General features: G+C 36.9%; 1 protein-coding gene and 1 non-coding gene across 4 annotated transcripts in view; one reads left to right on the top strand and one right to left on the bottom strand.

Annotated features, from left to right (window-relative positions):
- CD1H11orf49 (chromosome D1 C11orf49 homolog) overlaps positions 1 to 25,576 on the top strand; it is a 199,086-nt gene that overhangs the window by 100,904 nt on the left and 72,606 nt on the right. The gene's annotated exons all lie outside the window — the stretch shown is intronic.
- Positions 20,095 to 20,198, bottom strand: LOC122231556. The gene has a single exon (XR_006208826.1). It is a non-coding gene; the product is annotated as a U6 spliceosomal RNA (small nuclear RNA).

Raw genomic sequence — 25,576 nt, forward strand, 5'->3', positions numbered from 1 at the left:
GACCCTGAGATTATGACCTGAGCTGAAATCAAGAGTTGGACACTTAACCTACTGAGCCACCCAGGTGCCCTGAGTTAATTTTTATATAAGATCAACTTCTTCTGCGTGTGGATATCCAGTTTCCCAAGCACCACTTGCTGGAAAGACTTGCTGAATAGTCCTTTCCCCAATGAATGGTACCCATGTTGAAAATCAATTGACCGTAGATGTGAAGGTTTGTTTCTGGGCTCTCTCTTCTATTCCAGTGGTCTATATGTCTGTCTTTATGCCAGCACCATACTGTTGTAAGTACTGTAGCTTTGTTTTAGGTTTCAAAGTTAGAAAGTTTGAGTCTTCTGACTTCATTCTTCTTTATCTAGATTGTCCTGGATATTCAGGGCCCCTTACAATTCCATATGAACTTGAAGATCAGCTATTCCGTTTCTGTGAAAAGTCTGTTAGAATTTTGATAGGGATTGTGTTGAATCTGTAGATTTCTTTGGATAGTATTGACATCTTAACAATATTAATTCTTCTTCTGTTATTTAACAAAAACTCAACTAAGTGAATTTTAAAGATCTAACTGGCTCTATTAATAGATTCATGAATCAGGCATTATCCCTTCTAACAAATATAGGGGAGCTTTGTTGAATTGCTGAAAACAAAAAAATAAAAAATGTATTTAAAGGTAAAGAGGGAGCAGAAAAAAGGAAATTATTAGCAAAAAATCCATTGTTTTAGGCAAGGCTCACTCTCCTAAGGGGACCAGAAGGGGCCTATTGGTAAATTTCCTTGTACTGACCCAGTAATTCCCATGGTTTACTGGTTAAAAGTTACATTTCGGTGGGGGGGGGGGGGGGGTTGAAACTGCATTTAGGTTAGGTATTAAGTCTTGGTTTACTGATATGGGACTTTAACATATGGGACACCATTTGGGGCCTATGGTTTTCTTCTTAACATTTCCTATCCATGAATAAAGGATGTCTTTCCATTTAAGTCTTCTTTGAACTCATTCAGCAGTGTTTTATAGTTTCCAATATGCAAGTCTTCTACCTCCCTGATTAGATTTATTCCTAAGTATTTTAGTCTTCTCATGCAATTGTGAATGAAACTGTTTTTCTTCGTTTCCTTCTCACATTTCATTGCTACTTTATGGAAATGTAATTGGCTTTTGTACGCTGTTTTGTATCACCCATCCTTTGCAGATTCATTTACTGTTGTAATAATGTGTGTGTGTGAGAGAGAGAGAGAAAGTTCTTAAGGTTTTCTATACAGAAGATGATGTCATCTTCAAATAGAGATAGTTTTGCCATTTCCTTTCCAACTTGGATGTCTTTTATTTCTTTTTCTCACTTAATTGCTCTGGTTAGAACTTCCTGTGCTGTGTTGAGTAGAAGTGGCAAAAGCAGGCATCCTTGTCTTGTTCCTGATGTTGGATGGAAAGCTTTCCAGTATTTGGTTTTAAGATAAAAGCTTGTCAAGAAAATTATGATTCACATAGATTATTAGCTGCAGATACTTACAGATTTGTTTTATAACATCTTGACATCCAGTCAAAAAAATTTTTTTTCATTTAGTTATATGTCTAAATGTTCCAAAAAGGAGTGATAGTAAATTGTTGTGTCAAAGCCGAACAACCAATGGACCCGCCAATTGCTCACATTCCTAATTGTTGAGTAATCACTGGAGAAATCAATGAAAAGTTTTCTCAGCTAGTTTAAAATTTTTATTCTTTGGAGAAGAATAAATGTGTCTTATATCACTATATATGAAATAACTGGTGTTATTTCTTTAAAGAATCAGATACCTCTGAGGCTGCTAGGGATTGAATTGTGTACCCCAAAATTAGTGTGTTGAAGCCCTACCCCCAAGGTGACTATATTTGGAGGGAGGGCCTATAAGGATGTAATTAAGGTTATATGAAGTTATAAGGGTAGGGCCCTGATCCAAAGGGATTAGTGTCCTTACAAGAAGAGACACCAGGGAGCCTGTGCCCTCCTCTCTTTGCTGTGTGAGGATGCAGTGAGAAGGTGGCCTTTTTCAACCAAAGAGAGACACCCCCAGACACTGACCCTGCTAGACTTGCAGTCTCCAGAACTGGGAGAAAATAAATGCCTGTTGTTTAAGCAACCCAGTCTATGGTATTTTGTTATGGCAGCCCAAGCAGACAAATACCAAGGCCATCATTTTTACTCAGTTTCAGCAGAGAAAAATTAGTTTTATTTTGCATGCTGAGTCCAAAACCCGTTTTGATTTTATCACTAACATTTTATCGGAAGCCATAAGTATGGCAGTGTTGTAAGCCTTAACTGAGCTATTTGATTTATGTAAGATATCAGCAAGCTTTCCAGGTTGATAAACCTACATTTAATGAATTTATTTAAGGTAGAAATGATAGCAATTAATTTTATTTGACTATTGTTCTGACAACTGCCTTATGTCAGTTAGAAAACTTTAGTATAAAAGAATAAATTCTGGTATCACTACTGATAAGTCTGAAGGGTCTGCAATCCAAAAGCCTTCTTCTAATAAAATTTACAGTCCATTAGTTTGTATAACATTTATCCTATAGTGTTTTAAAAAAAAAGGGTCACCTAATTTTGTCTGCTAGTGTTTATCTACACAGCATCTGAGGACCTTTGAAGGCCTGGCCTTTGCGTGATCCACTACTCCATAAATTTTCTCTGCCATTGCTCTTCCAGTCGCAGTACAAACATGACTGTTTTTTGGTTTTTTTTTAACCTCTTTGTTACTATCTTAACACTCGGAGCCTTCTGTTTTATAATTATCAAACATTTTATAAAGTAAAAAGTCTGCTTTTGTTCCATAACCACATCACATAGAAGGAAGTAAGAGGAGGACTTGATAACATCTGTATTCTCACCCAGCAGAATTTAAAGGTTTTATGTAATTTCAGCCTTTATATCAATATAGACCTGGATTAAAAAGAAAAGAAAAAGACCAAGGCAGATAAAAAGCTTTCTAATCAGTGGCATATTTACAGGTTCAAATATATATATATATATATAACATATATATTATTTATATATTATATATATTATTTATATAATATATAATATATATAATATGTAATATATATAATATATTATTGTAGTATAATATAGTATACTAGTGTATAGTATAGTGTATATATATATAGTATATATAGTATACTATATGTATAGTATAATATAATATATAATTATAATATAATATATATAATATATATTATATGTATGTATGCACACACACACACACACACACACACATACATACATACACATACACATTTGTGGAGCAGAAGAAGCTCCACAGTGAGTTAACTGAAAGCACAGGTTGTAGTGTCTATATAATAAAATTTACTCTAGAGGCACCTGGGTGGCTCAGTCAGTTAAGTGTCCAACTTTGGCTCAGGTCATGATCTCACAGTTCATGGGTTCAAGCCCCACGTCAGGCTCTCTGCTGTCAGCATGGAGCCCACTTCGGATCTTCTGTCTCTCCCTTTCTTTCTCTCTCTCCCTCTCTCTCTGCCTTTCCCCCACTCACATGTGTACATACTCTCTCTCTCTCAAAAATAAATATTTAATAAATAAATAAATAAATTTTACTATGTAACAGATTTAGTATGCATTTTATTTTTCTCATAGATTTTAAATAAAGGTATGTCTTTAATAAGAACAATATGAAAATTAAACATTTATAGAACCTTCTAAATGCCTCTGAAAATTTTTAGGCTCTGGTTAGAAAACTATTGATGTACATCAACCCTTCTCCCATCATATTAATAAAAAATTGGGCTCCTCCAAAAACTTGGGGCCCAATGTCTCCCAGCCAGTTGCTAAGTTCAGGCATTTTCTCAGTCAAGTGCTCTTGCCCTGATGCTAAATGAACACAAATATGACATTCAGTTTCTGAGATCAGTGTATAATTTGCTGAAAGCCTAAAATGCCATCAAAGGAGTTAAGGCATAAGAATGTATTGCATTTGTCTGTGATCATCTTTCATCACTTTATAGATGGAGGAAGGGTAGCTACAAGTTCTTTTTTTTTTTATGTTTATATTTTTGAGAGAGAGTGAGTAGGGGAGGGGCAGAGAGAGGGGGAAACACAGAATCTGAAGCAGGCTCCAGGCTCTGAGCTGTCAGCACAGAGCCTGATGCGGGGCTTGAACTCACGAACCACAAGATCATGACCTGATAGGTAGCTACAAATTCTTTAATTTCAAGTTCCATTTTACATGTGTTCAAGAGAAAAGATAGTTACTCCATTTTGTATTTAAAGTTTAAAAATCATGATTCTTATTACTGGGGGAAGTATAGTACTTGCTTTACTATGTATCTCATGCTTTGAAGGACATAATAAAAAGAATCTGGAAGTTCTCTGAAAATATAACCAAGGATTTTTTTTAAAGTTAGGCTGAAGTGAGACTGTACTATGTGATGGTATTAAACCCATTCTCTAAAGTAAGTGTACCAGAAGACAGAAAGGTATCCCTTAGGCTTCTGAAATCTCTTGATTTCGTGGTTCTGTTAGAAACAAAAATAAATGACTAATTTCAACTTATACACTATGAATCAAAATAAAACCATCTTAGGTTAAATATGTCAACTTAATAAACCATACTCAAATTTGGTTGTTTTGGTGGATTTTAAGCTGACAGTATATAAAAGCAAGTATAAGTAGTGTTGAAAATTTAATCTTTTCCAGTTTTATGTTGCTTGGCATAACCTGCTCCTCCTTCCCACTGCCACCACCTGACCCTAATTTAGAACCCTGATTAATCGGAGAGGTTGTCCTAATTAACCCAACATTGGAGAGGTTGTCAAAAAGACAGATTCCCTGATCCCATCTCCAACCTACCAAATGAGTCAGCAAGGGAGGGACCTGGGAATTTCTTTTCTTTTCTTTTCTTTTCTTTCTCTCTTTCTCTCTTTCTTTCTTTCTTTCCTTTCCTTTTCTTTCTTTTCTTTCTCTCTCCCTTCCTCTCCCCCTTACTCTCCCCCTTCCTTCTTTCTTTTGCAAGCATTTCAGGTGATTCTTATTATCGGTCAAGTGTGGGAAACATTGAATAACTTTTGAACTTTTTTTTCTTTGCTCCAGTCCTTGTTCTCCATCAGTGCTTTTCTTTTTTTTTTTTTTTTTTAATTTTTTTTCAACGTTTTTTATTTATTTTTGGGACAGAGAGAGACAGAGCATGAACGGGGGAGGGGCAGAGAGAGAGGGAGACACAGAATCGGAAACAGGCTCCAGGCTCCGAGCCATCAGCCCAGAGCCCGACGCGGGGCTCGAACTCACGGACCGCGAGATCGTGACCTGGCTGAAGTCGGACGCTTAACCGACTGCGCCACCCAGGCGCCCCCCATCAGTGCTTTTCAACCCTGGTTGGGTATCAAGTTAACTTAGGGAGCTTTTAAAAAAATTGTGATGCCTAGGCTCCATCCCAGAACAATTTAATCAGAATTTGTTGGGTTGGGGCCTATGCTTTTTGTTCTTTTCTTAACGTTTTAGGTAAAAAAAATGTTTTGCAATATAACATGTGCAGAGAAAAGTGCAAAATAATAAATGTACAGCTCAGTGGATTTGTACAAAGTAGACATGTCGTATTCATCTGGATAAAGATAGAGAACATTACCAGCACTACAGACACCTCTCCCAAGCCCCCTTCCAGTCATTAATCTCCTCTAAGGTATCACTAGTCTAACTTTTATTACCATAACCTTTATGTGCCTGATTTTGAACTTTATGTAGCTAGAATCACAGAGCATGCACTCTTCTGTGTCTGGCTTCTTTTGCTCAACATTATATTTCTCTTTTGTTGCCGGGTTTAGCTGCAGTTTGTTCTTTTTCATTGTTGTACAGAATTCCATTTTATATATAAACCACAGTTTATCCATTCTACAGTAGGTGGCATTTGGGCTGTTTTCAGTTTGGGGCTGGTACAAACAGCATTGCTATAAGCATACTTTTATATGGTGCTTGGCATATAGATTTCTGTTAGGTATGTGCTTAGGAGTGAAATTGCTGGGAATGCGTATGTTCAGCTTTACCACATATTCCCAGGTTTCCAAAGTGATTGTACCATTCTCCACATTTAAGTGCAGTTTACGAGAGTTCCTGTGGCTCTGGAACTTTTTGTGGGGCCCACACATTTTAAAAGCTCTGCAGGTGATCCTGATACACATTGACGCTTGAGAACTACTTTACTGTTAAGACCTTTTATAAGTATAATTCTCTAAAGCATAGCCCTGGGCTTGTTCAGCCCTGCTTAGAATGTCCATGGTTCTGTGTTGCCTCCTGAGGAAATATGAATTCCACCTGCTTACATTGTAGGCCACTCATGATCTAACCTCAGCCTTTCCAGCCACTACTTTCCTACTCATAGCCTAGACCCTAACCATTACACAAAGACACTTTCCCCTCCACACTCCTATCCTTTTCCCCTTGCACACCTTTGATTTACTGTTCTATCAATGCAGAAGAGCTTTCTTGCAAGTCTCTCACATTCCTGCCCATTCTCAGGTAGACCCAGCTCAAGAAATGCATCTCAAAGTCCTTGTGATTACCACGTCCTCTCTCCCTGGGCCTCCCTTACCTCCGTTCAAAGGTGATCTCTCTTATGGCACTTATTCTATCATATCTTTTACGTAGTTAGTGGCAAACATAGAATCTCTTTCCTAAGATATCATATGGGATTAAGAAGACATGGATTTTTATGTCCTTCTTACATCCCTATCTAGATTGTAAATTTGTAGCATCAACTTCACATGAAGCACTACAGAGAAAGCCTTGTTAGAATTAAATGGTCCCAGGTTCAGGTGGGCTTTTTATTAGACATAGCTATGCAACCATGGTCAAGTTACTTTTTCCAGGCCTTAACTTTCTCATCTGTAAAATGGAGAGTAGACTACTTCAAAGTTGTGAAAACTAAGTGAGATAACAGATTAAAGCGTTTAGTAATCTTGGCACATAATAACTGCTCCATCAATGCCAGTTGCTTGTGTCATTGTGATAAGAATCATTGTTACTCCCTTAATGGCAGAGACAGCATATCTTATCTCTGAATCCTCATTCAATGCCTTTGCTTGTTTTTGGTGCTCTAAATGTTGGGTGAATAAATTCATGAATGCCTGCTGGATGATTGGATGGGCATGCTTATTTATAGTCCATTTCCAATAAGTTCAGCATGTCTTGGAAGGAACGGTTCAAATCTCCATTTAACCATCAGATAGGGACAGAAAGTAGGGTTTCTACTGCAAACCTTTAAAGCTGTGTTAAAAAGACCGAATCCCCAGTTTAACCATACAACAGCTGCTGTCCTGCTGCTGCCAGAAATAGGGAAAACCCTCCAAGAGCTATCTGCTGTTTGTTTGTTCATCTGATAAACATGCCATGACTTGGGGAGAGCACACACTTCCCCTGCAGGCAAGCGCGGGTCTGGGAAGATGCATGCAACAGCAATAAGGAAGAAATCCCCACTCTGTGGGAGAGGTTTCGGCAGGGACTCTGCTAAGCCTATTTGCAGTTTTGCTGAGTTATTTACCAAGATGAAGGGACTGGGTGTGGCTGGTCTAAGATTCCTCCTGGGAAGTCACTTCAAGAATCTCCTTAATTTCCTCACCCTTCTTCATCTTTGTTCTCTGGCTTTGGTGCAAGGGTGCAGTCAGTCGCACCCAGTTGGCTGCTGTTCCCGGCACACTGAATTCTTTGAAGCCGGTTCTTGCAGCCAAGGATTCCCTGCCCTGTTCTTTTCTCCTTGCCCTGATTTTAAAAACAGTTCTGGAAATTCGCATCTGGCATGGAGATGGATGAAAAGGAACTTCGTGGGTTGCATGCTGTTTTTCTAGACACATAGGAACCAAAAAGGACCTTTAGGAGCTTTAAAGTATTATTTCTCAAGAAAACCAATACTAATGCATTTTACATGAACAAATTATAAAGTAGGCTCTACCATCAGCACTATCATTTAAAAGTATTTTAGTGCGAAGAGGCCATACAAGTGGGACGAAACTGATACCGGAAAGTATTTATCACCACCTCTGTCACTTGCAGAAGGAATGTAAGACTGTATTAGCTGATTGAAACCTTGGGAAAGACGTGTAACAAAACATACAAAGATTAATGGGTAGTCCACAAAGACATTTACCAGGTGACCAATATTTTTAAAAATATTTACAAATAGGGGTTCCTGGGTGACTCAGCTGGTTAAGTATCTGACTCTTGATCTCAGCTCAGGTTATGATTTCATAGTTCCTGAGATGGAGCCCGGTGCTGGGCTCTGCGCTGATAGCACGGAGCCTGCTTGAGATTCTCTCTCTCTCCCTCTCTCTGCCCCTCCTCCCCCATATACTCTGTCTCTTTCTCAAAATAAATAAACATTAAAAAAATATTTACAAGTAGATGAATTTAGCCACATTATAATCACAGTGGGTCTGGTGACAAAAAATTAGTAGTCTGAAAAATATATAATTTCAGTTTTCACAACCTTATTTGTCTTGCTAACTGGCCAATAATTCCTTACAAGCATATTTCTACTTTTAAAATAAAATTAAATCAGGAGGCAATGCTGGACAAGGAAATAATAAGATTCTAGGGAGACACTGAAAAATCTACATTTATTATTTCAAGTTGCAGGACAGCAGAATGGCATAATACCATTTATATAAAATTATATATATTTTATGTCTGTGCATGTTTATGTGTATACTAAGATGTTTGGAAAGAGGTTTACCAAAATATTAGTGGTTTTCTCTCAGTGCTGGCATTTTACTTTTTTCTTCACACTCTTCTATAGTGTTCGAATTTTTTTTATAATGATCATGTAACATTTTCACAATCACAATGAAAATAAAGCTATTTTTATTTTGAAAAAAAAGGAAAATTTTGTTTGAGCATTTGTTATGCCCAAAGTGGTACTAGGAGTTATTAGATGTAGAAAAAAAGACTGTGGCCTTGCCACCGAGATGCGTACAGTCTCGTTGGGAAGACGACTAAAGAGTGGTATAGTGTAGGGGTACCTGGGTGGCTCAGTCGGTTGAGCCTCAGACTCTCGATTTTGGCTTGGGTCATGATCTCATGATTTGTGAGATCTGTGCTGACAGCAGGGAGCCTGCTTGGGATTCTCTCTCTCCCTCTCTCTCTCTTTCTCTCTCTCTGCCCCTTCCTTTTTTGCTCTCTATCTCTGTCTCTCTCTCAAAATAAATAAAGAACATTTAAATTTTAAAAAGAGTGGTATAGTGTAATCAGGTGTCAGGATACGTGTTTCAAAGAAGTGCCAGAGGTCACCAGGAAGAGGAAGTCACGTGGAAGCTTTCATTAAAGACAGTTGGCTCAGGTTGAACCTTGAAAGATGGCTGAATAGGACTAAGAGGAAGGAAAGGGGCATTTTAGGCAGCGTGAGCACTGAGGTGATAAAGGTATCTGGAAAGACAGTGAGGAAACCAGCTTATCTGGAGTAATAGGCAAATATGATCTGTGGTAGAGAAATTTACTCTCTTGCCAAACTTATTCCATAAGCTATTTTTATTTGGATCTATTACAAACTACATTTTAGTATACTTGAGCATTTTAAAAAGCAGATCCTAGAAGAGTAAAATGAATTCTGAATATTGAAAACTGAAAACTGAATTCTGAATATTGACCTAAAGTGACATAAAAACTAGGACCGCTGGGAACATTTCATTATGTTAGTGTATTGAGGATGAAAGACTTCAGTATGTGTACCCTGTAATCCTGTCATCTCTGTCAGAAGCTTGCTCTCAATTCAGCCAGTGGCTTTTTGTACAGCCTTATAATTTGTAATTAACATATTCCTACCCCTTTCTTCTTCTATTAAAAAAATCAAAGAGTGGGACATGAAGGATGGGGCCAAAACAAAAACAAAAGTTTATTTTTGAAAAGGACATTAAGAATGAGACTCTTCCAAACAATGGAGTCAGGATTCGCTTTCAGTAGTTACTTGGTTAACATGATTGCATTACGTTGGTAGTAAACTCGCAAAATACTGTAGCTATGTAAACTATACTTATCATGCAAACAAGTTTTTCTGAGAACCATATATTTGACATTTTAAATACAAAATGTCAGTCATAAAGCTTTCCTTTTTGAATTCGTGTATTTATTAAATGCTTTCAGTGTTCAAAGCGCCATGCTGGGTGATGAAAAGCATGCAGAGAACTCATTCATTCATCTCTTCATTTACTCAGCAGTATTTGCTGAGTGTGTCCTCAGTGCCAGGTTGTTATTCTAGGTGCTGGAACTAAAAGGATAGAGATAGTTCTCTTTTTAAGAAGTTCATAGTCTGGGGGCGCCTGGGTGGCTCAGTTGGTTAAGTGTCCAACTTTGGCTCAGGTCATGATCTCACAGTTTGTTAGTTTGAGCTCCACATTGGGTTCTCTGCTGTCACCCCAGGAGTGTAACAGTAAAAAAACTGGGCTTCCAGAAAAAGAAAACAGAGGAATTAGAATGCCATCAGGTTTCTTAATAGCAGCACTGGAAGCTAAAAAACAATAGAGCGATGCTTTCCGAATTCTAAGGGAAAATTATTTCTGACCTAGAATTCTGTACCAAACCAACTCTGAGATAGAATACGGATTTTTAGATAGGCAAGAGCTTATAAATTTTAACTCCCATAAACCTTTTCTCGTGAAACTGCTGGAGGATGTATTTCATCAAAAAATGGGATTAAATCTAAAAAGATAGAATTATGGGATCTAGGAACAAGGGATCCAACAACACAGGGCAGAGGTAAAGAGAATTCGTAGAATGATAATGAATGATAGTCCCAGACGACCATTTGTGCAGGAGAGCTAGAAAACAAACAATTCAGATTGGAGAGCAGAAAACTCCTAGAGGAATGTGTATAAGAATATAAAAAATAGAACTGATAAAACTTTTTAGATTACATTCATTTGGAGAAGTAGAGATTAATACTTCAGTTAAAGAAGTAACAATTAGGGGTGCCTGGCTGGCTCAGACAGACGGTGGAGCATGCGACGCTTGCTCTTGGGGTTGTGAGTTTGAGCCCCACGTTGGGTGTAGACATTACCTGAAAATAAAATCTTTAATTAGAAAAAAAAAGTAGTGATTAATACTTAGAAACTCCAAGCAAACCAAGAAAGTGGTAAGTATTCCAAGAAAAAAAGTTGTATAAGAAAAAATGTGCTACTAATATACTCTGTGGCTTGGCTGTGAATAATGTTTATAGAGCATAAAAATATAAGTACTGAACATTTTAAGCTAAAATTAGCACTATATAGGGGCGCCTGGGTGGCTCAGTCGGTTGAACGGCCGACTTCGGCCCAGGTCATGATCTGACGGTCCGTGAGTTCCAGCCCCGCGTCGGGCTCTGTGCTGACAGCTCAGAGCCTGGAGCCTGTTTTGGATTCTGTGTCTCCCTCTCGCTGACCCTGCCCTGTTCATGCTCTGTCTCTCTCTGTCTCAAAAATAAATAAAATGTTAAAAAAAATTAATAAAAATAAAAAATAATAAAATTAGCACTGTATATTAGAAAGATTGGAATATGGGAAGTGTGCGTAGGTGGTAAGAAAGATAATTTGTCATCTTCAACTAAGAGTCCAAAGATGATGTCTGAAACTTAAAAATTGATAAAGAGCAGCATAAACATATTGTTAAAAAATGAAAAGTGGAAAACAGAAGGCTCGGTGAGTTTGTGAAATGGAATTAGTTAAGAGTTGCTGCTGTAGCTTGATTCAGAGTCAACTGAGTTTGAAAAGCCAGTGAACCTTTCAAATGAGCTTGTCCAGCAGCTTTCAAGACTGATACAGAGATTGGAAGAGGAAATATGGTCAGTAGTTAAATCATGTGAATGAGTGAGATCGCTGAGGAATGAAAGTGTAGTGAGAGGGGAGATAAGGGAAGAACTTTGAGGGATCCTTATATTTAAAGGGTGAAGAAGGAAGAAGAATCAGGGAAGAAACCGTCAGCATGTATGAAAAGAAATGGCATAGTATGACATCACAGAAGCCAAGGAGGAGAGTTCCAAGGAAAAGATGAGCAACCGTATCAGTTGTCACAGGTGGAAAACTAAGAAAAGACCCTTCGAATCCACAGTGATTGAGTGATCACCCATAACTTTCAAGAGAACGGTTTAGTTGAGCGATGGAAGCAGTATTGAAAGGATTACTGAGTGCATGAATGGGTGGTAAGAAAGAGATAATGAATATAGCACACCCTTCTGAGAAATTTGGCTTTGAAAAACAAAAGGAGAAGGCAGCCCTTTGTGCCCATGGGTCCTGTCCTGGGCTTTAGTAAAACACCGTTTCTGCACCCCCACCCCACAAAAAAAGTAGCTTTAGCGAATACTCTTTGAAATTTTTTTAGATTAAGGGATCACTTAAACATATGTGAGTAGATAGCAAAGAGTTAATGGAAAAGGCAAGGTTACAGATGCAAGTGTAAGGGGATAATTGATAGAGCGAGGCCCCAGAGAAACAAAGAATATGGACTCAAGAGCACAGATGGAGAGATTAATCTTAGTAAGAAACAGGAAAGATTCCTTCTCTGAGAGAGGAAAGAAAGAGGTGAGGATAACTGAAGACAAAAAGAAATATTAAGGCATAGGGGAAGGAAATTGAAGGACTTAATAATCAGGTGACTTGATCTTCACAATAAAACAGTGTATCTGCTTAAGGTTGGGAGTTGGGGCAGAGGGTTAGTTTGGAAATTTGAGAATGGAAAATGTCTGGGGCAGCTGTTGTAAGAATGTAATACAAAGTCAGAAGGAGATGACTAAAAGGATTACCCAGTAGCCATGAGCATCCAGTTGAGGTTAGATATGAATTTGTAATAAAGCCAATCAATATGGTTTCTGGACTTCCTCCAAGAACGCTGTATCTCCAAAAGTTGTATTAGTCATCATCTTGGCGGGAGAAGGGTTTCCTTGGAGTGTCTTAGGAGATCCCAGGGTTCAAAAACTTGAGAAAAATGTTTGCTCAAGGAGAGTTAATGCTCAGGAGTAGCAAAGAACAGACTTGCCTTGTGGGATACTTCCATCTGTGGGTCATTCAGAGGTCTTGTGGGAAGAATCATGGGCAATGAAAAAGAAATATACTTAAGAGACTTAAGAGAAGCAAAACAGTTTGGTATCAAAAAGATCTATAGCTGCTTGTATATCTAGACACACATCTGAGGGTGGGGGCATGTTGGAGAACATCTGGATTCAGATAAAAGAAGAGCAGAAGAGAAGTGACATCATCGTGGGATTAGATTGTAGTTTACCTAGCCAGATGGAAGGTATAGATTAAGCATTTTTGATGTACATCACAAAACTGGACTGAGTTAGGAGAGTATGGTGATAGGGATTTCAAATGTCAAGACATAAGCTCAAAGTCACATTCAGCCAGAAAACAGTATACTTGATTCCTTTGTGTTTTTCTGATCATTGAAGGAATACTTGCTTATTGTTGAAATGTAGTAGAACAGAAAGGTGTAATGAAGCAGAAGAATAATCACCTCCAAACCCACTACTAACAGCACTCACCACTTATTTATATACTTGCTGTTATTCCTAGTAGGGTTTTTGTTTTGGTTTGGTTTTTTTTTTTGTTTTTTTTGGTTTTTTTTTTTTTTTTTTTTTGCTTGTTTGGGGGTTTTTGTTTTTGTTTTTGGTGGGGTTTTTGGCTTACACAACAGAAATTTATTTTCTCACAGTCTCCAGGCTAAAAGTCTAAATCAAGGGGTCAGGAGGTTTGGTTTCTCTTGAGGCCTCTCTCCTTGGTCTAATTTTTTCTATATACATGGGTGTTTTTACACAATACATATTATGCTAAATATACATTTGTATAACCTTTTTTTAAATGTACAAGCATTTTCTCATGTATAATTCTCACATATCCCATATATATCTTCATATATATCTAAAGTCTTTTTAAATTTCATTTTATTTATTTTTTCTTCTTTAAAATTTTAAATCTTTGATTTGCCTTCATGTTATCTTTATCTCAGAAGGAGGCAACATGAGATAGGAGTTCTAGATATAATTATAAAAACAGTTTCACTCTGGGTGGCTCAGTCTGTTGAGCGTCCAACCGTTGATTTCAGCTCAGGTCATGATCTCATGTTTGGTGAGTTCGAACTCTGCATTGGGCTCTGTGCTGATGGTATGGAGCCTGCTTGGGATTCTCTCTGTCCCCTCTCTCTCTGTCCCTACCCTGCTAGCACTCTCTCTCTCTCAAAATAAAGAAATAAACTTTAAAAAAAAATTTTAACAGTTTCAACTCTTTACTATTTGCTATTCTTATTTATACTTTTCTGAAGATTCCAGTCAATACTATTAGGCAGGAAAAAGAAATAAGAAAGAAATAAGAGACATAGAATTTTTAAGGGGAAGGAAAATTACATTATTTGGAAATGATATAATTGCTTGGAAAGCCCAAGATAAACTGAAATCTATTATAAATATTATAAAACTTCAGCAAGGCAATAAGAGAAAATACACTAAAACGAATAATTTATTTAAAAATAATAGCCTTTATATATTCAAATAAGAAGAAAAGTCCCTTTTTATAATAGCAAGGGAAGATAAAATACCTATGAATAAACTTAACAAGAATATGCAAGATCATATGAAGAAGGCTTTAAAACACTACTGAAGAGGGGTGCCTGGGTGGCTCGGTTGGTTAAGCATCTGACTTCAACTCAGGTCACAGTCTCACAGTTCATGATTTCAGGCCCCACGTTGGGCTCTGTGCTGACAGCCTGGAGCCTGCTTCAGATTCTGTGTCTCCCTCTCTCTCTGCCCCTCCCTCACTCATGCTCTCTGTCTCTCTCAAAAATAAATAAAAATTTAAAAAATATTTTTAAAAAACCACTACTGAAGAACCAAAAAAAAAAAAAAAAAAACACTTGGGCATATGGAAAGGCATACTATGTTCTTGGAAAGGAAGACTTAAAAATCATAAAACTGTCAATGCTCCTTTATCTAAGTCCTTTAGATAAAATAATTCCTTTAATCCTCACAACAGCCCATTGCAATGAACTTGCTCAGACTCACAGAGCCAGTAAGTGGCAGAGGTTGAATTTAAACTCAGGAAGTTGGCTCCAGTATACATGCTCTTCATCACTATGCTATACAAACATTCATTGTTGGCACAGGAATAGATAAGTAAAAATCACCGGACCAGAATCGAGAAGCCCAGAAATTGACCCAAATGTGAAAGTGGAATTAACCTATGTTGGGGTAGGGAGGGCATGTGAAATCAGTGAGCTCAACTAGTAGCAATCTTTAAAAAAAATTAAGTTGGATTTCTTCCTTATACCTTATATAAAAATAAATTCCAGATGGATCAAAAATTTCAATGTAAAAATTGAAACCATAAATATACTCAAAGAAACCACAGGAAAATGTTTTTATAATCTCACAGAGAGAAAAGGCTTTCTAAATATGAATGGCAAAAAAAAAAAAAAACAACGCTGGAAGCCATAAAAGAAACTATTGATGTATTTCATTAGATAAAAAAGAATGAAAAATTGGCTTGACCAAAAAAAACCTATAAATAAAGACAAAAAATTAACAACAAACATGGAGAGATATTTGCAACTTATATTACAGATGAAGGGCCAATTTCCTTACATACAGAGTTCCTAAAAATCAATTATAAAAATACTGGGGTGCCTGGTGGTTCAGTTGGTTAAGCATCTGACTTTGGCTCAGGTCATGATCTCATGGTTTGTGAGTTCGAGCCCCGCATCAGGCTGCTGTTGATGCAGAGCCTGCTTCAGATCTTCTCTCTCCCTCTCTCTGTCTGCCCCTTCCCTCTCATATGCGTTTTCTGTCAAAAATAAACTTTTTTTAAAAAAATCTAAAAAAAAAAACCCAATAAGGTATACAATTCAGTGGCTTTTAGTATATTCATATACAGTTGTACAGTCATCACCACAATCAGTTTTAGAGTATTTTCATCACCAATTCCCCCCATTCTCCCACAAAACCCCATACCTAATTAGCAGTAACTCTAATTACTAATTACTTACTACTTTTCCCCCACCTACCCACTCCTAGGCCCAGGCAACCACTAATTTACTTTCTGTCTCTTTGGATTTGCCTATTCTGAGAATTTCATATAAATGGAATCATATAATATGTGGGCCTCTGTGTCTGGGTTCTTTCACTTAAAATAATATTTTCAAGGTTCATCCATTCTATAGTGTATATGCATGCCTCATTCCTTTTTAGGACCAAATAATATTCCATTGTATGGATGTACCACATTTGTTTATCTACTCATCTATGGACAGATATCTGAGTTGTTTCTTCTTTTTGGCTATTATGAATAATGCTGCTATGAATATCTGCATTCAAGTTTTTGTGTGAACATATGCTTTCATTTCTCTTGGGTACATGCCTAGGAGTGGAATGCTTGGTCATATGGTGATTCTTGGTGTAACTTTTTGAGGAACTTCTTGACTGTTTTCCAAAGTAGCTGCATCATTTTACATTCCCACCAGCAAGGTATGAATTATGGCTTCTCCACATTCTTGCCAAGACTTGATATCATCGGTTTTTTTATCATAAGCATCCTAATGGGTATGAAGTAGTATCTCATTGTGCTTTTGATTTATGTTTCTCTCATAACTAATGACGTAGAGCATCTTTTCACGTGCATATTGGTCATTTGTACAACTTCTTTGGAGAAATATTCATCTACATTGTGGTATGTATCAACACGTTTGTTTCTTTTTATTGCTGAGTAGTATTCCATGATATGAATATAACACAGTTTGGTTTTTGTTCACCTGTTAATGGACAGGTAAATTATCTAGTGCTTGGCTACTATCAATAAAGCTTCTATGAACATTTGTCTACAAGTCTTTTTGTGCACATATCTCTTCCCAGCTTTATGGTGATACAATTGACATATAACATTGTAAGTTTGAGGTATACAAAGCGATGATTTGATACATACATATATATATATATATATATATATACATACTGCAAAATGATCACCACAATAAGGTTAGTTAACACCTACATCACCTCACATAAGCACCTGGTTTTTTTGTGGGTTTGTTGTTGTTGTTTTGGGTGGTGAAAACGTTTGAGATTTGCTTTCTTAGCAACTTTCAAGTATATAATACAGTATTCATAAGTATAGTCATTACGCTATATGTTACATCCCCAGAATTTGTTGATCTTATAACTAGAAGTTTATACCCTTTGATCAATATCTCCCCATTTCTCCCACCCCACAGTTCCTGGCAACCACCATTCTACTATTTCAATTAGTTTGTCTTTTTTAGATTCCATATATAATTTTTTTTACTTTAGAGAGAGTGAGTGTGAGTGGGGGATAGGGGCAGAGAATGGGAGAGAGAGAGAGAGAGAGAGAGAGAGAGAGAGAGAGAGAGAGAGAGAGAGAGAATCCCAAGGAGGCTCCACGCTCAATATTGAGCCTGATGCAGGGCCCAGTCCCACAACCTGAGGATCACCACCCGAACCAAAATTGAGAGTCAGATGCTCAACTGACTGAGCCACACAGGCACCCCTAAGGTTCCATATATAATTTGAGATCATATAGCATTTGTTTTCCTCTGTCTGACTTATTTCACTTAGCATAATGCCTTCAAGATCCATCCATGTTACTGCAGAAGGCAGGATTTCCTTCTCTTTTATGGCTGAATTGTATTCCACTATATACATATACCACATTTTTTAAATCCATTTGTACGTCAACACTTAGGTTGTTCCATGTCTTGACTATAGTGAAGAATGCTGAATGAACATGAGAGTGCAGATATGTCTTTGGGATAGTTATTTCATTTCCTATGGATATTATACCCAGATATGAGGTTGCTGGATCATATGATAGTTCTATTTTTAACATTTTGAGAAACTTCATACTGTTTCCCAGAATGGCTGTACCAATTTACATTCCCCTTAACACAAGCATCTTATGTATATGTTGGTCATTAATACGTCTTCTTTCGGAAAATGTCTATTCAGGTTCTCTGCCCATTTTTTAATTGGATTATTTGGGGGTTTTGCTATTGAGTTGTATGAGTTCCTTATGTATTTTGGATATTGATGACTTATCAGCTATATGGTTTGCAAATCTTTTCTCTCATTCTGTAGTTACCTTTTCATTTTGCTGACTGTTTATTTTGCTGTGCAGAGGCTTTTGTATTTGATGCAGTCCCACTTACTTACTTTTTGCCTTTGTTGCTTGCACTGTGGTATCACATCCAAAAAATCATTGCCAAGACCAATGTCAAGGAGCTTTTCCCCTATGTTTTCTTCTAGGAGTTTTACAGTTTTCAGATCTTCTATTTAAGTCTTTAATCCATTTCAAGTTAATTTTTGTGAGTGGTGTAAGATACGGGTCCAGTTTCATTCTTTTGCACATGAATAGCTTGTTTTCCTGGCATTGGCACCATTTACTGAAGAGACTATCCTTTCCCCATTGAGCATTCTTGGCTCCCTTGTCAAAGTTTGTTCACTGCGTATGTGTGGACTTATTTTTATGCTCTTGATTCTTGTCAAAGTTAGTTCACTGTATATGTGTGGATTTATTTTTATGCTCTTGATTCTGTTCCATTGGTCTGTGTATCTGTTTTTGTGCCAGTACCATACCGTTTTGATTACATTAGCTTTGTAATGTAGTTTGAAATCAGAAAGAATGATGCCTCCTGCTCTGCTTCTTTCTTAGGATTGATGTAGCTTTTCAAGGTCTTTTGTGGTTTCTTATGAATTTCAGGATTTTTTTCCACCGCTATGACACATGCCATTGGAATTTTGATAGGGATTACATTGAATCTATAGATAGCTTTGAGGAGTAGGAACGTTTAACATTAATTCTTCCAATTCATGAACACGGATATCTTTCCATTTGTTTGTGTCTTCTTCAGTGTTTTTCATCAAAGTCTGAGTTCTCAGTGTACAGATTTTTCACCTCTTTGATTACATTTATTCCTAAGTATTTTATTGTTTTTGATACTATTGTAAGTGGGATTGTCTTCTTTATTTCTTTTTCAGATAACTTGTTGTTAGTGTGCAAAAATGCAACTGATTTTTGTATGTTGATTTTGTATCCTGCAACTTAACTGGATTGATTTTTTAGTTCTATCAGTTTTGGGATGGATTTTTTTTTTTTTTTTTTAGAAAGAGAGAGAGCACACACGAGCTAGAGAGAAGGGCAGAGGGAGAGAGAGAGACAGAGTCCCAGTCAGGCTCCACGCTCAGTGCAGAGCCTGACGAAGGGCTCAATCCCATGACCCTGGGATCATGACCTGAGCCAAAATCGAGTCGGATTCTCAACTGACTACACCACCTGGCTGTCCCTGGATGGATTTTTTAAAGATTTTCTACATAAAGTTATATCATCTACAGAGACAATTGTACTTCTTTTTAAAAAAAAATTTTTTAATGTTTATTTATCTTCCAGAGTGAGACAGAACACACTGTGGGAGGGGCAGAGAGAGAGGGAGACACAGAATCTGAAGCAGCTCCAGGTTCTGAGCGTCAGCACAGAGCCTGACATGGGGCTCGAACCCAGAAACCACGAGATCATGACCTGAGCTGAAGTCGGACACCTAGCTGACTGAGCCACCAGGCGCCCCTTACTTCTTCCTTTCCAATTTGGATGGCTTCCATTTCTTTTTTATTCCCTAATTTCTCTGGCTAGGACTTCCAGTACTATGTTGGAAAGGAGTGATCTTGTTCATGGTCTTAGAGGGAGAGCCTTTAGTCTTTCACTATTATGTTAGCTGTGGGACATAAATGGCCTTTATTTTGTTGAAGTACGTTGCTTCTATACCCAGTTTGTTCCGAGTTTTTTCATGAAAGGATGCTTAACTTCATGGACATATGTTTTTATTTCTCTTGGGTAAATATCTAAGGGATATTTGCTGGCAGACTTTTTCCAAAGTGATTGTACTGTTTTACATATCTACCAGCAATGTATGAAAAATCCCAGTTGTTTCATATCCTTGCTAACATTTGGTGTTGTCAGTCTTCTTTTCCCCCCCTAGCTTATTTATTGAGATATAATTTGTTGAGATATAATTGACAGATAACATTGTATAAGTTTAAAATATACAATGTGATGATTTGATATATGTATATATTGTGAAATGATTATCACTATAAGGTTATTTTTTTTTTAATATGGAACACTTCACAAATTTGCATGTCATACTTGCACAGGGGCCATGCAAATCTCTGTATTGTCCCAATTTTAATATATGTGTTGCCAAAGCAAATACAGACTTTTCATTTTAGCCTTTCTAGTGAATATGAAGTGGTGTCTCATTGTGGTTTTAATTTGCATTTCCCTGATGATTACTGACACTGAACAGTTTTGTATTGCTTATTAGCCATTTTCTTTGTGAAGTGCCTCTTGAAATCTTTTGCTCAGTTTTGGGTGGGTTGTTTTAATTATTGTGTAGTAGGAGCTCCTTGTAACCAGTCTAGTTGTAAGTCAGATATGCTTATTGCAAATATTGCTACCATTCTTTGGTTTGTTTATTTCCTTAATGGTGCTCTCATTGAGCAGAAGTTTTTAAAGTCCACATTTGATCAATTTTTTCTTTTATGATTAATGATTTCTGGGTCCAGTGTTAAAAAACCTTTGCTACCCTAAGTTTGTGACAGTATTACCCTTCATTTTCGTCTAAAAGCATCAGAAATCTAGCTTTTATGTTTGGTCTATAATCCATCTTGAATCAATTTTTGTGGGTGGTTTGATGTTGAGGTCAAGATCCTTTTTTGTACCATCTGGATAGCTAGTTGTTTATTCCAACACTATTTGTTGAAAAGACTTCACTTTTCCCACTTAATTGTTTTGGTTCCTTTGTTAAAAAAAAAACAACAAAAAACAAAAACAATTGACTATATATGTGTGGGTGCGTTTCTAGATTTTCTATTCTGTTCTATTGATATATTTGTTAAACTTTAGTCTGATTAGTTTAGCTTTATAATAAGGTAGTGTACACACCTCAACTTTGCCTTTTTCTAGATTATTTTGGTCATTAGAGGTCCCTTGCATTTCTATATAACTTTTAGAATAAACTTGTCAATTTCTACAAAAAAAAAATGAAAAGTAAATAAAGCCTGACAAGAATTTGATTGAGATTTGAAGACTCTGTAGATCAATTCGGGGTGAATTGTCAACTTCACAGTATTGAATCTTCCAATCCATGGACATAGTACATTTTTCCTTAGATCTTCTTACATTTCTTTCAGCAATGCATTACAGCATTTAATATACAGATCTTACACATTTTATTAAAGTTATTCCTAAATATTTTGTTTTGTTCTCCTATTATAAATAGTATTTTTTTTAAGTTTATTTATTTATTTTGAGAAAGCAAGAGAGCACCAGTGACGGGAGGGGCAGAGAGAGAGGGAGAGAGAGAATCCCAAGCAGATTTCGCACTGTCAGTACAGAGCCTGATGCAGAGCTTGAACTCACAAACTGTGAGATCATGACCTGAGCTGAAATGAAGAGTCGGATGCTTAATCGACTGAGCCACCCAGATGCCCCAATAGTATTATTTTTTAAAGTTATTTTCTTTACCGGTTTTCCATTTTAAGAATATAGAAATATAGGGGTACCTGGGTGGCTCAGTCAGTTAAACATCTGACTCTTGATCTCAGCCAAGGTCTTGAGCTCAGGGTCATGAGTTCAAGCCCCGCACTGGGCTCTGTGCTGAACATGAAGCCTACTTAAAAAAAAAAATTACACATATATAATTGCCTTTTGTACATTATATCCTGTGACTTTGGTAAATTCACTTATTAGTTCTCATAGTTTCTTTGTAGATTTCTTAGAATTTTCTGCAGCAAAATCATGTCACATGCAAATAGAGGCAGTTTTGCTTCTTCCTTTACAATCTTGGTAAGGGTCTTTCTTTTTTCTTTCTTTATTGCACAGAGTAGGACCTCATTACAATATTAAATAGAAGTGGTAAGAGCAGATAACATTGATTTGGCCAGAAAGTTTTCAGTCTTTAGAATTAAATATGAGGTTTTTCATGGATGCCCTTTAATAGGTTGAGGAAATTTGCTTTTATTCTTAGTTTGGTGAGAATTTTTATTATGAATGGGTATTCAATTTTTTATTTTTCTGAATGTATTGAGTGACATATGATTTTTCCCCTTTCTGATGTTCATGTGGATAAATCCACCTTAGTCGTGATTTATTATCATTTTCACATATCATTGGATTTCTTTAACATTTTATTAATTACTTTCGCATCTATCCAAAGAGGTATTTTAGGCTACGGTTTTCTTTTCTTGTAATATCCTTGTCTGTTCTGAGTGTCAGGATTATTCTGACATTAAATCATTAATCATAAAAACACTGTGATTAAACTCATAAAATGCGTTTGGAAGTATTTCCTCCTATCTTTTCTGAAAGGGTTTATATAAGATTGGTAATTTTTTTTAAGTGTCTCTTTTTCTAAGAAGACTTGAACTTTTAAGTTAGGTTCAATCTGCTTCTTGTAAGCTCTTTTCCTAACATTTCTCATACATATAATTATTTGCTTAAATTCTACTTTTCTTGGGGCACCTGGGTGGCTAAGTCAGTTAAGCATCTGACTTTGGCTCACGTCATGATCTCGCAGTTCGTGAGTTTGAGTTCTGCATCAGGCTCTCTGCTGTCAGCAAAGACCCCGCTTTGGATCCTCTGTCCCCCTTTCTCTGTCCCTCCCCAGCTTGTGCTTGCTCTCTCTCTCAAAAATAAATAAAACATTAAAAAAATTCTGCCTTTCTTATTAGACCGTAAGTTCCAGGAAAGCATTTATCTATCTTGCTTACTCTATGTTCCTAGCATCTAGCCAAGTGCCTGGTTCACGGTATATATAAATGAATACTTACTGAATTACATTAAATTAAAGGGAAAGTAAGAGACTAGGAAAACAGAATTGTGGCAAAATACTGAAGACAATATAAAAAGTTTTCCTTTTAATTTTTTTATTTTAATTTTTTATTTGAGCATAATGGATGCACAATGTTACATTAGTTTCAGGTGTACAACAGAGTAATTCAACATCTCTGTATGTTTTGCTGTGCACACCACAAGTAGTTACCGTCTGTCACCATACAAGTATTATAATATAAGTGATTATATTTTATGATGTACCTTTTATTCCTATGATGTATTCATTCCATAACTGGAAGCCTATATTTCCTACTCCCCTTCACCCATTTTTCCCATATCCATACCTTCCTCCCCTCTGGCAGCCATCAATTTATTTTCTGTATTTATAGATCTGATTATGCCTTTTGTTTGTGTATTAATTTTTTTTTTAGATTATACATATGAGTGAAATTACATGGTATTTGTCTTTCTCAGTCTGACTTACTTCACTTAGCATAATGCCCTCTAGGTCCATCTATGTTGTCACAAAAGTCAAGACCCCATCCTTTTTTATGGTTATATAATATTCCATCATATATATATATATGTGTGTGTGTGTGTATATATATATGTGTGTGTATATATATATATATGTATATATATTTGGTACACATATATGCACACACACACATATATACCACATCTTCTTTATCCATGCATTTATTGATAGACACGAGTTGGCACATCTTGGCTATTATAAATAATGCTGCAATAAACATAGGGGTGCATATATAAAAGTCTTCCTTATTAAAAAAATTACATTGCAGCAAAAAGAACAATGAACCCTAGATGGATGGTATTGTATTAATAAATGAAAGAAAAGAAAAGAAAATTCACCTCCTATTTTCATTTATTCTTCTCAGTTAAAGAGGGTGCTCTTTGGACTGGAAAAGATAAAATGAACAGTAGTTCTAGGGAATAAAATCAAACATAACTGAGATTATAAGAAATCACCTAACTGCTTTAAATGAACTTAAGTTTCTGGATCTAGTTTATATTCCAAGGTACCGAGGCCTAGTAGATAAGCTGACTGAACCACTGCCGGCAGTGTTTAGAAAGTGGAAATTGTGAGGGTACCTGGGTGGCTCAGTCAGTTGAACATCTGACTCTTAATTTCGGCTCAGGTCATGATCTCATGGTTAATGGGAGCAAGCCCTGTGTCGGGCTCTATGCTGACAGGATGGAGCCTGCTTGGGATTCTCTCTCCCTTTCTCTCTGCCCCTCCCTCCCTCATGCTTTCTCTCTCTCTCAAAATAAGTAAACTAGAAAGAAAGAAAGAAAGAAAGAAAGAAAGAAAGAAAGAAAGAAAGAAAGAAAGAAAGAAAGAAAGAAAAAGAAAGAAAGAAAGAAAGAGGAAATTGTGCCCATCATGGGGAGGGAAGGGGAGAAAAGTTCCAAATGTAGAGGCAGGGACCCAATATTCAGAAGGTCATTTCAGCAGACTGAAGCCTGGTGACCTTGACATCTATCTTGGGTGATATTCTTCAACTATTTATTAAAAAGAATCAATATCTATACCTATTCAGAAAAGGAAGTTGTGTTAACTGTAAGTCTATCAGAGTTTATTGAAGAAGAAGTTAGGGGGGAGGATGTGGGGACGGAGGGGAGAAGAGAAGAGGGAAAAGGAAAGCAAGAGAGCCCATGCTTGGTGGGTAAGAAGACCTGGTTTCAACCCCAGCTCTTTCACCTCTTAGTAAAATGACATTGGGCAAGTTACTGAATCTCTATAAGCCACATTTCCCAATTGGTGAACTAGAAATAATAAGAGAACAACCTATTTCATAGGGTAGTCCTGAGGTTTAAATCAAATAATATGTCTAAAATGGTTATTTATTTCTCAAAATCAGTGATAACTGTGAAGTGACAGGAGCGATGGTACATGATGTTAATGGCGGTAACATTGAAGGAGGAGGGAATGACACAGCCAGTGCAAACTTCTTCCCTTTGTGAAGGGATTACAAGACTGGTAAATCCGGAGAAAACTATACTTAGCATGGCTATATTCATAATATTTGTTTAGTTTAGTTGAATCTTAGCAGGACCTTGGCACCCTCTCCATGATATCCTTATGAATAAGCAGAAGGAATAGAGGATGGGTAATAAATAAGTGGTTGAAAATCATACCAAAAATGTGCTAATTAATGGGTTCAGATCATGCTAAAGGGACATCTCCAGAAGTAGAATTCTGGGCTCTGTCCTTAGCCATTCTTCTTCTTTCTTAATCCATTATTTGAATGAGAGCATTGATGGCAAGCTAATCAGAATTGGGAGGGATAGCTAAGAAGCTGCCTAAAAGAAACAGGATCTGAAAAGAAATAGTATAATATAGTGGAGCAAATATGGACGTAGTATCATGGGTCTGCAACCACTAGCTGTGTGGCCTTGAGTAAGTTAAGTAACCACCTGAGCCTTTGTTTCCTCATAATACTACTCGTCTCCTGGTAGTTGTGAGAATAAAATGTGTGTGTGTGTGTGTGTGTGTGTGTGTGTGTGTGTGTATTAGTTATCTATTGCTATGTGATATATTTACCCCAAACCTTAGAGGCTTAAAACAATAAACATTTATTATTTCACACAGTTTCTAAGCATCAGGAATGCAGAATCAACTTGCTTGGATGGTTCTCCCTTGTAAGACTGAAATCAAGATTTAGGTTGGGGCTGCAGCCGTCTGAAGGCTTGCTCACTTATATCACTGTTGGCAGGAGGCCTCAGCAGTTC

This window comes from Panthera tigris, chromosome D1 (genome assembly GCF_018350195.1).
Source record: "Panthera tigris isolate Pti1 chromosome D1, P.tigris_Pti1_mat1.1, whole genome shotgun sequence".
Lineage (NCBI taxonomy): Eukaryota > Metazoa > Chordata > Mammalia > Carnivora > Felidae > Panthera > Panthera tigris.